This window comes from Teleopsis dalmanni, chromosome 2 (assembly GCF_002237135.1).
Source record: "Teleopsis dalmanni isolate 2A chromosome 2, ASM223713v2, whole genome shotgun sequence".
NCBI classification, from domain to species: domain Eukaryota; kingdom Metazoa; phylum Arthropoda; class Insecta; order Diptera; family Diopsidae; genus Teleopsis; species Teleopsis dalmanni.
The window spans coordinates 117,470,054-117,482,115 of record NC_051847.1 but is presented as its reverse complement, the minus strand read 5'-3'; the positions used below and the strand labels follow the sequence as shown (position 1 = coordinate 117,482,115).

The 12,062-nt window shown below is 27.5% G+C and overlaps 1 protein-coding gene across 1 annotated transcript in view; it reads right to left on the bottom strand.

The window, feature by feature from the left end:
• Positions 1-12,062, bottom strand: part of LOC119675543 (zinc transporter 7-like) — a 28,142-nt gene that overhangs the window by 1,829 nt on the left and 14,251 nt on the right. The gene's annotated exons all lie outside the window — the stretch shown is intronic.

Here is a 12,062-nt window from a genome sequence, read left to right as displayed (position 1 = left end):
CAACAGAAAAACCAAACGGCATAGATTATAAACAATAAAATCTGAAAATAATATGAAAACTTTGAAGCCTTTAAATAATTAAATAGGCACGCCGCATTGCTTTACCATCAAAATGCTTTCGATTCAGCTGCACAATTATGGAGAAAGAAAATGCTAAACTTATACGTAATAAAATATCAGAATACAAAAATGTAGTACTCGTACTTGTAAATTGAACCAAAACTCTTCATCAAAGCACCATATCAAATTCAGATGATATGTTGAATATTTAAGGGAGACTTCTTTTGCAAAAAATTCAGAGAATATGATCGATTAAGCACCGTACTCACTTCATATGACACCTGTGTGACTTTTTTCTGTTTCCGAATCTAAAATAACCACTTCGAGGAAGACATTGCAGTCATAAAAAGAAATTCGTTGGAGTTGAAAGCCATATAAACATATAGTGGAAGAGGCAAGCGCTGGAATAACTGTGTTGCATTTATATCAATATAAATTTTGATTGATTTATGAATATTTTTTGTTTTAATTCCTGATCATTTCAGATACTTTTTACAAGAAAAATATAAAAAAACTTTACTTTTGGAATATAACTCCTAACTTTAAGTTTCTTAACAATAATAAGAAACATAACTATTACCAAGAACTATAAGGATCAGCAGAAAACATGACTACACCGCAAACAACTACAGTTTAGGAACAATTGAAATCAATATTAAAATTATGCATAAAAAGAAAATAAAATTCTAAAGCAATATTGTATTAGCAGAGCCTTAATATCCACTTTATATCAAAATATATTAAGTTTCGACAATCAATAAGCTTCCCCAATAAACAGATGAAATTGAAAATGGATTTATAGAAAGTAGATTTTAATACATATTTACATCTGTTACATTAAGTACTACAACACTTTTTTGAAAATGATTTATTTGTTACTAATACTTATAGCATTGATCTAACAATGCTTTTAACATTAACATGTGAGAAAAAGAAGGATAGGGATATTCCCAATCTCGAATAATGACGTCGATAACTGAATAACATGATAACAGTATAAAGCGCGAATAAGAAAATACATTTAGAGTAGATGTATTTTGTTGTTGGCACTTTTCAGTTTACCACTGAAAATTACTCGAAATCGTGAATACCTCTAATGTGGGCGAAAGAGAAGGCGAAAGCGTGAACATAAAAAAGTTATTTGCTAAAATAAAATAATAATTTAATATTTTTTTGACATTTTTTAAATGTCAAAACTATTAAAAAAATCGTAGATCGGCATCAATAATAACAGATTTCCTAACAGGAATTTTCTAAACACTATAACTATAAGCAACAACCTCAAGTTAAGAGCCAATTCACAACAATTGATTTGCGGTAATGCCGAGATTAGTACTTTGAATAGAGGTACCAAAATCGAGACACTTCAGTAAATGTAGCAGCAAGAGTCTCGTTTAGTAAAACATATAATAATTAATTAATTACTTTAAAATTTAACACCTTAAACGACGAAAATATAACCTATTCGTTGAACATTGTATATTTAGAGAATATTTAAGGGTTAGTTTATTAATTAATTATTATTATTAATTATTAATTAACTTTAATGTTTTAAGTACATTTGGCGTTCAATAATCTTGCATTTAAAAACTCAAATTACGATATTCGTTGTCTGCGTCAAAAGTGTGTTGTTACATGGATCTGAATTGTAGTTTGATACAACCGCGATCTCACAAAAACTGCAGACATACGCTAACAGATACCTTCGCGAGATCCTGAACATTTGGTGGCCGAGAACCATATGTAATAAGCGACTATGGGAAATTACAAATCAGCAGCCGATTGAAAAGCAGATAATGAAGCGGAAATATAGCTGCGTAAACCGGTTAGTCAAATTGCACACTCAGCATTAGAATGGAATCCACAAGGTAGAAGGAATCGTGATAGAAGGTCAAAATTGTGATAGAAGGAGAAGATTGATAAATAGAAAAACTGGCAAATCATTCAGCGAGCTTAGAGCATTAGCGTGTAATATGGGTGTCTATAAAGCATATGTGAATAGACTTCTTGAATTGTGATTGTAATTTATAATATAATAATCATAATAATAATAGTTTTTAATAAGAACCCTGCTATATATACTGAGTATACCTCAGTACAAAAAAGTTTGTAACAAACTGTAGATATAGAAAACCTGTAACCTATATGCAATCTCAGCTAATAAAGAAAAAAAACTCGCTGAATTTACATCATTGAAAGAAAATACACTTTTTATGTGAAAAATAATTATAAATTATATTGAAAATTTAATTCAATATAATAAATGTAAATATATACACAAATTAAGAAATTATTGATAATAATGTTTAAATCAATATTTTAAATCCTTAATATAATGTATATCTACGTGTCTAATTTGCAAAATACTTATATTATTAAACAAATAAACGATTTGAAGGAAAAATATTAACAATTTCTGATACAAGACTAGTTCAAATAAAAATTATTATTATAAATAAGCGAAAATTTTCTAAAATTAAACATGCGAACCACAACAAACCACAAAAGTATGCAAAAGTAAATGAAAATACACAAAAATAATATTAAAAGATAAAAATCAAAACGTATTTAGCTAAGTAAACAAAACAAAAACCATCGAAGTAATTGTTTTTTATTGTTAATTATGCAAATATTTGAGATATAATTTTTTTTGCGACAAGTTGGTAAAACCATTAAAGTGGCTAATATTTAATAGTTGCATAGGCAGAAAGCAGAGGCAAAGGCAAAGGCACAGATACATCCCAGGTAAACGTCAACATTTGTAATAACGCAAAACGCAAGACATCGCAACAAAATGTCTACAGCATTTAAGCAAATTTCGCCATCGCCATCGCCATCGTCACTTGTCTTTTGTGTAGGGCAGCAGCAACAAAATGGCAACATTGAAGGTGCAATAAACAAACAGCAGCAGCAACAGAAACAGCAAAAGCGGTGTGCATGCAGTAACAGCAATAACAGCAGCAATTACAAAAGACAACGGCAACAACAAATACATTGCAATTGTTGCCAATAAACAATATTTATTAGCAAAAAATTGCCACTATACAGGTTAATTGAGTAATAAAAATGCAAAGAAAACAAATTCAGAAAAATATAAAATAAATTGAAAAGTTAATATTGTAAAAAAAATAAATAAAATAAATTTAAAACAAAAAAATAAATACAATACTGAAAATGATCAAAAAATTAAATATATATATATATTGTATATATATTGTATAAAAAAAACAGACATACATTGATTACACTTTAACTTGTACTAACACCAAAAGTATCTACAATGATGTCTGCAATAATCATAATGCAGCAGCAATAATTATAATGAGGGAACAATAATTGCAACAAAAACATCACTGATTTTTGTTAAATTAATGTAATTTAGCTTAGCGGATGTGCATGCAACAAACAAATCAAAAAAACATGAAAAAATTAGAATTGAAATAGACCGTTGCAGTTAAGGACGGGTATTTTGCTAGATAGAAATGTAGCACATAAATATATCTATATAGAAAAAAATCATTTACTATAATATATTCGGATATTTTGAAATACTATAATATGTGCAAACACAAATATTATATTCAACGCAAAATATTAATACTTGATATAATGCCAAATATGAGTATAATATAATATTATTCCAATTTTTAATAATTCAATTATGTGCAATACATCATTCAAAGTCTTGAAGGAAACCCCTAGCATAATACATTCTGATAAAAGTGAAAGAAGTCAGTTTAAATTACGTAAAAAAACACAGCAATTGGACAATGCACTTTTGTAAATTATTGGAGAATAACTTTGGGTAGTACATTTATTTGGTGAAAATACATAAAGACTAAGCAGTCAAAACTTTTACTGGAAACCCTAAGAAAGTTCTAATTGTTTTGGTCAAATCAACAAATTTGCTTAAAATTTCTATTTTACAAAAATTTCATAGAATTTTTCTGACTTACAAATACCACCAACTAGTAGACTAAGCATGTACTTAAAAGTTTTCTTCTTTTCTTTTATTATACAAAAAAAAAAAAAAACTTTTTACGATATTTTAAAAATTTAGATAATTCAGTAACCAACTAAAACAAACTCAAACGCATATAATCCGTATCTTTTATTTATTCAATATCTTGCAAATGCGTAAAGAAATCAAAAAGTATTTTGAGTCAGGGTATAATAGCTATATGTATCCTTCGCCTCAGTTATTAGGACAATATCTAACATCGTAAAACAAATATAAAAAAGAGAGAGAAAACGAAAGAGAGAGAGACAGAGAGAAAACGCGTGAAAGAGAGAGAGAAAGAGTGAAAAAGAGAGAGTAAAACTGAGAGACAGTTTTATCAACAAGTCAATATCAAACCAATTATACAGGCAATCTGAAATAAAATTGTAGTAGTTCCAAATGTTGAGACCTATCACGAATGTACACAAGAATATTGAGCATTTAAAGCTTTTAAAACATCATGTAGATTTTAATAAAACTTGAAACTAAAATAAAATACTTTTCCAGTTTGATAAGATCGAAAAAAATTATATTCTTTATTAAGATATTATCATTACAAGGCACAATTGTACAAAGCGACCCATAATATTTATTATGCTTATTACACAATAATTATCTCCGGACTTTATTTAATATGAAAGTTAATTTTCATCTCATTACTCTCATTACTCATTAACGATCATATATTATTAGAAAAGCTAATAATATTAATACTGCTTTTAATCATTTTATTAAGAAAAACCAATATGTTTTAAATACTTCAAAGACGAGTCTATAAGATCAAATAAAAATATGTACTTGATTTTCATTATATTTCGCTGACTTGTTCTAACCTGGGAGACTGACATTATCATAATATATAATAAATAATACATTAATAAATATTATTAATATATAAATATATTAAAAATATATAAATACATTAAAAACATATAAATAAAAGTAATAATATAAATAAGTAATAATAATAAGATATTATTTTAATACGATTATGTCGATCTATTATCATAAGTGAAACATGTAATTCTTTTATCGATCTTTTGCGCTTTATTCTAACCAAATTCCCAATAGATTTGTAATAAACTAATTAAAACTGCGGAATTCTCTTACTGATAACATTTAATGCAAAATTCAAATATAACCCAGACGTTGCTTTTAATTATAATAACTTTAGTACTATGATTCATCAACAACAACTGCATAATTTAAAAATTTTATTTATTATAAAAGAAGCTTCAGTTTGAACGTAATGTCCTTTAAAAAAATTGCACTTTATAACTGATAAGTTCTATCAAAGTCTTGGGTGTTACTAGTATAAGTTTTTCGTTAGTCAAACACTATATATATTATTGTATGCCTATTATTTGATGTAATATTTTGTAATTCTAGCAGTTTTCTATTAATATATTTTAATTGAGATCATCACAACTAGATGTTGATATAAGTAAAATATATTTACAATAATATAAGTGTTACTGCATATAATACAATTTACAAAATATCTATTTATTACTATTATTATTAAATAACAGGCTATGAATGCACCTGACCTAAAAGCTCAATTTTAGACTATTTATAAATATCGTAATTGCTGTGGGCTTAATTTTACCTATTTGATTTGGGATTAAGATCTCGCTTCCAAGGTAATCAAGTCTATGTCTTGCCACCACTAGGCAATTGCGTAGAATATGTTCTGTTGTGTCCTTCTTCTCATAACAGAGTAAACAGGAAAAAATATCTATAGAATGAATTATCTTTTGGATCTTTAACTTGGTTCGTGTGTAAGTTAACTTTACATCCACCAGCATTTAATGAAAATTTAAATGGTATGATATACCATTTCAAAAAAAACCCCCAAATTTTATAATTTTAACAATCTTTCCTCATTTTAAACAACTTTCTTTTAAGAAAACAAGCTACACAGGAAACATATAAAATGCATTTAAGTTGGAACAATATATTATAAAACAGCCACAAAATTTTAATATTACAAAAAGTACTAAAATATCTTTTATAAGCAGTAATTGTTTTCATAAATGCAATTTTGCTTCAACTCCTTTGAAACAAATTTCATGGTTTACCATAACAGCAATAAGCAAAAAATTATTATTACCGGATTGTTGATGGGAAAGTATCTTTTTTATATAAGTTCAATCTTTTTTGTTGCTTTTTGGTATTGCTACCTTTTTAACCATTTTTTAAGGTTCACAGAGACAAGAAACAACAATTTAGCTTGTTATCATATTGAATAAAAATGCATTAGCAACATTTTGTTGTTGTTACTTTTGTTTTTTGTTGTTATATTTCAGTTGCAACATTATTCAAAAATGATATATATATATGTGCAAAAATTACTTTTTGGCGATATTGCAACTATTGCTTATGGCATATAAGCACATAAGCACCTAACTACCTAAATATATGCAATTATTCAGATTCAGACGAGTTCGGATACGTTGAGCAGAGCGAGATTACAGGTTTATTGGGCATTTAAATTGCCGTAAATGTATCGTCGTCATATGCGTGCTGTGATGTCGGTTGGTTTGTAACTGTAACTGTACGTTAAAAAATTTATTTTAAATTTGGTAAATGGTAAATGGTAAATTTCAGTTTTGGTACTGACTTGACACACTTGAGTAGCCAATAAATTTTTTTACTGTACCTCTATTTGGTAATAAAGCTGGTGTTGCCAAATTATTATTATTATGTTTCAAAACCCATTTACACATGATTTATATTTTGTGGTAAAAAATATTGCAATAAATATAAACAATAAAATATACTTAAATTACATTCTAAATGAACGTTAATTTTCTACTTTACAGTTTTGATGTACTTGAAATGAGGTAACAAAAACAAGTTAATAAGTTTTAGTTTTAGTTTTATTTTTTTCGAAATTTAAGCACATTTCATATAAAGTAATAGACAATTCAAAACAGTACAGTTGATGTACTAGTGAAGCTATGTGTAACCATAGAGATTTTTAAACAAAGGGTGTAGATACAACTTCAAATTTACTAAAAGCAGCTAATAAACGAAAATATCGACCAAAAAAATACCTATCTACCTAGAGACCCAAAACTCTATATGACTTTATTTCTATAGTATAATATTATACACGATAAAAATACAAGATTCAAGAATAAAATATAAGATTTTTCTGTACAACAATATGCGTATAAGCCTTCCAGTTAAATATATGTTAAACACATTCAAATTGAAGCCAGTTCTTTCATCTTTTAAAAGAGATATGCTATATATATTCAAATCTTACTTAAATCTAAATTTGATGCAAATATGTTAACAATTTTCTAACAAAAATATGCACCTTATTTATATAATAGTTATATGTTTTTAGAATCTGAATCGATATAAATCATTTTCAACAAAAATGTCAAATTACCTACATCACAACAACAAGTATTAACCACCAGAAGTAATGACGAAAATATTAGATACGATATAGGTACACAAAATATTTTCAAAAAATCTTTTTTGTTTGAGCTATAAAAATTAACTGAACTTTATTTTCTACATTATACAATATATACTTAAACTAATTACACGGTAGGGTTTCCAACTTTACTTATTTATAATAATATTTAATATTGTCGAATATGACAAAGTCTATTTGCAATAATTGATATATATATATATCTAAAAAACTTCTGAACTAATCCGCATTTAAATATACATAGAAATAGACACTTGGCTAAATCCATTCATTTAACCGATCTATTAAAGGAATACATATGCTTTGAAAATTTTCGATGTCTTTTAGTTTTCCTTGACTACGCTACAAACTTCCTCACAAATTTAGTATATCATTTTTATATATGAGTTTTTTATATATTTTATTTTATATTTTTATTTTATTTTTTATACATAAAAAGGAAATAAATTGCGTTTATTGGATTTTAGAGCTAGATTCTATCTAATATACGTATATAGTCACACAAATTGTTTAGGTTAGTTCATATCGCTATATACTTAAACTTCTGTCACACAACGTATTTATTGCTTTTTTGGAAAATATGAATATAACGGTTGTATTAAATATTTCTAACTTGATATTAAAATATCCATGATACCTTTCGGATATCAATATATAAAAATGAATTTCCAATGTCATTTTCACTAAAAAGAACCACGGCTAAAATTATTTAGCCGTGAGGCACTAAGCCTCAGATAATTAACTCAAAATTTTAAACACATTTATTGTTGAACCACCTTTTTCCAAGTAAAACTAAACAAATTTTCATAAAACTGAACTCAAACGATTCAAAATAAATGCTATACCACCATTGGTTGGATAAAAAATGTTTTATATATTTATTTTATACTAATCTGAAATAAATGAGTCGTATATTATATTTATACTTCAGAAAGACTTAGATCTTTGGAGGATTAGAATCGTATTTTACAGTGTGCTCATTTTTGTTTTGGAAGGCATATTTTCAAAATCCGAATGCTTTCTCAACAGCTGTGTCAATGAAAAAATTTGTATTTTAAAAATTACTTAAGGAATCAAATAAAGAAAGCAAAATTAAAAAACAACTTTTTATAAAAAAACTCAAAAACAACGCTATCTATACAACAAAACTCTTAAGCATATATATTATTTCCTACATCATTAATTGTATAATAAGATCTGTTTTACACTGAGTCTCAATTGAGCACTGACTGCTCACGTGAGTGAAGCGAAGTGGTTTACTTTATTGTTAATATGAATTTAGTTTAGTAAGCAATTCAAATGCAATGTGACACTTTTAATATATGTATAACTTGAATAGCTTAGATTATAATGTTGAGTATATTTTAGCATGTGATTATTATAAATAATAAAGAGATTTCAACTTTAGAAAATTATAATTAGTTTTAAAAACTAGTATTTATATAAGTAGTATTACTGACAATGATAAATCATTTTCTTCATATCTACATATGACATTAGTATTTTATATAAATACTCGTAAAATAGATTTAAAATGCAATATTTTATTTTGTATATTATATTATACAAAACGCGTACTTATGATAAATGATAAATATTAACATTATTATGACATTATGCATGTTGGCGTAAACTTCCTCTACCTATATCAAGATGAGTACACTGGGACAAAAGTTCTTGGCGCCACATATGAGTTTCTCACTGACAAAAGTCAATTTTGGTCCTTATTAAGTAGAAAGACTACTTAAAAGTCTTAAGAATGCTACTTAAGAATTTTTAACTGACCATACAGCTGTTTCGAGTATTGCCAAATACCCATCATCAGTGGTCTTGGAAATAATTCTTGCATTTAATTATTCGTAAAAAAATTTTTTTGAGACTGCAAGTACCAGGAATCGAACTCGTCTCTTGCCAAATTTGAAGCTCAGTGCCAGCGCACCTTAACCAACTGACCCAAAGCCGTACTTGACTTTTATGTTCGTACATTTTTCTGGAATTCTTTTACTTTGCTGTAAGATATTATGAAACATAATATAAAATATAATATATAAGGAATATGCTTCCGCTTCCTTTTTTATTTATTATCAAATGATCCTAAAAAATATGTATATATGTAAATAATTCGATATAGCAGAAAAAATAAAACTTATTTTACTTTAAGTAATAATTATCTATTATCTCTAAAACACTAATTTAATTTAAAATAAATACTACACGTTCCTCAGTAATGCAATCTCAGCTATGAAAAGTCAACGAGCACAAAAAGCCAAGCCCGTAACTGAATAAAATAAAATAAGCGTCAAAAAGTCAAAAGTCAGAATATTTTCATAATCCCAAACCTGTAACATTGACCGAAAGGAATGTGGATAAAGTGTAGTAACTAAATAGCAAAAAAGTCACATTATTTTTGGTAACAGCAGATAATCGAAATAAATAAAAAGTGGAAAACCGGCATGCACAAATATTGCATACTAGAGCTCAGATACATATTAGCAATGTGGCCACTGTGGCCAACAACAGTGGCGGCGCAATAAAATTGCCAACATTAGAAGTCATTAGTTTATTGATCAAAATGCTTTCCGAATACTCAACATTTCAACATTCAATTAATTCGCCCGAGTTATAAGCCATAAGCAGGCAAGTTAGTTTAATGGGCAGACTCGACGAACTGACGATCTGACGAACTGACGAATTCAAATTACAGGTGAGTAAACTTCTTAAGCGGATTTTTTCATACTCGCACTCGTATATTTCTCAATAATAAAAAAAGTTATAAGGCTGCTAACAATTTAGCCAATTTCTTACTAACAGCATTAATATGCGACTCAGTGCTCAATAACCAAGGTTGATTGCATTATTTTGTTGGCTTATATTTTGAACGCGAGTGTATAACTTTTCGTATGTCCAAGTTAGTTTTGAGTTTAGTATTTAGAATTCAAATATGTTAAATATTTTTCGCTGTTGTTGTTAGATAGATAGATACTCGTATATTATTGTTGCCTACTTCTAACAACGTTGCCGTTGCCGTTGTTTTTCTTGTTGTTTTGTACTTGTTACGTGAGAAAATTTTTAAGATACTTTTTCATGACTATTATGGCTCGGTGTGTTACGCTTTTCAATTAGCCCCTTAAATATTGGTAATGGTAATGGTAATGGTAATAATGTATTATAGTGTATTGATAGTCATGTTCGATAGTTTCATGCATTTTGAGTATTTTGTTGCGTGAAGCAATTTTAAGACTTAGGAGTGCGAATGGCATGAAATTGAATTTAATTTCATTTTATTTTAATTTATGGTATTTTAACTTTTTGTTTTGTTTTTTTTTTGTTTTTTTGTTTTTTGTAATGTAATTAGTACGTGTATAAAGCAAAAATAACACAAATAAAAAAACAGCAAATAACAAAGTAGTGGTTTAAATCATGCCTGCGTTACATAAAAAAAACTTAAGCTTAGAAACTAACTTGATTGCCTCGCCACTGAGTAATACTTTTACCAATAAAAAACATGTACACTGTTTAAAAATAATATATTCACACTTTCAACTATAACTTGCAAAACTAATATCAAAATAGTTTTATTTTGTTTATATAAATGTTGATCGCTGAAATGAAAATCCTCAATATCTATTACAAAAAAATTCGCAATATTTATCAAAAACATAATATCACAAAACTCACTTTGTTCATTAAAATTAAGATTATAAAAAGGAATATTTATGCAAACAACAAAAAAATATGTATATATACATACAATCTAAAACGCTTCAAAGATTGCATAGAACAATCACAGAATAACAGAATAAGCTAAAAATTATTACGGGATTATTGACCGGTCACTATAGATTGAACAATCATCTAACAAAGGAATTCAATCCAACTCAGATTGCAGATACTGTAGAGAAGAGAGAGAAACTGCTTACCATGTGTTTGGGGAGTGCCCGGTACTGATGCATAAGCGGAAGAAACACCTAGGAGGGTATTTCATGGATCATAAGGATTCAAAACCATGAAAAATAGAATCTATACTGTCTTTCACTAAAGAAATCAGACTTGGAGAAACTCTCTAAACCGACTAAGGGGTACAATAATAGATCTTTTAGGTCGTAGTGCACTACCCCTTTTCACAATAATAATAATAATATATATACATAAAAATAAGATCCCAACTAAGCATTTAGAAACTTTCCGACCTATTGTGATAATTGGACCCTAGGGAGATCGCACTAGAATAAGTGCAGTGATGATAAATATAAATGCAAATGGTGTAAGTGCTGAACAATGTAATGAACGTTTAAAAATTAAAGGAATTAGACAAAAATGGTAAAACAATGTCATGAATAACTTCAAAGAAAAAATCTAAGATAATTTGGCGATTGGCTGATCTTCTGTTTATGAAAGGCCAAAACAAGGTAGTCTACATATTGAAGGAAGTCATGTTTGGGTGGTAAATTCTATTTCGACAAATATTGCATAAGTAAATGGCGAAACATTTGCTTAAAATACTTGTAAAACTATCGTTAAATATTTGACGAAGCAATATTATCATTG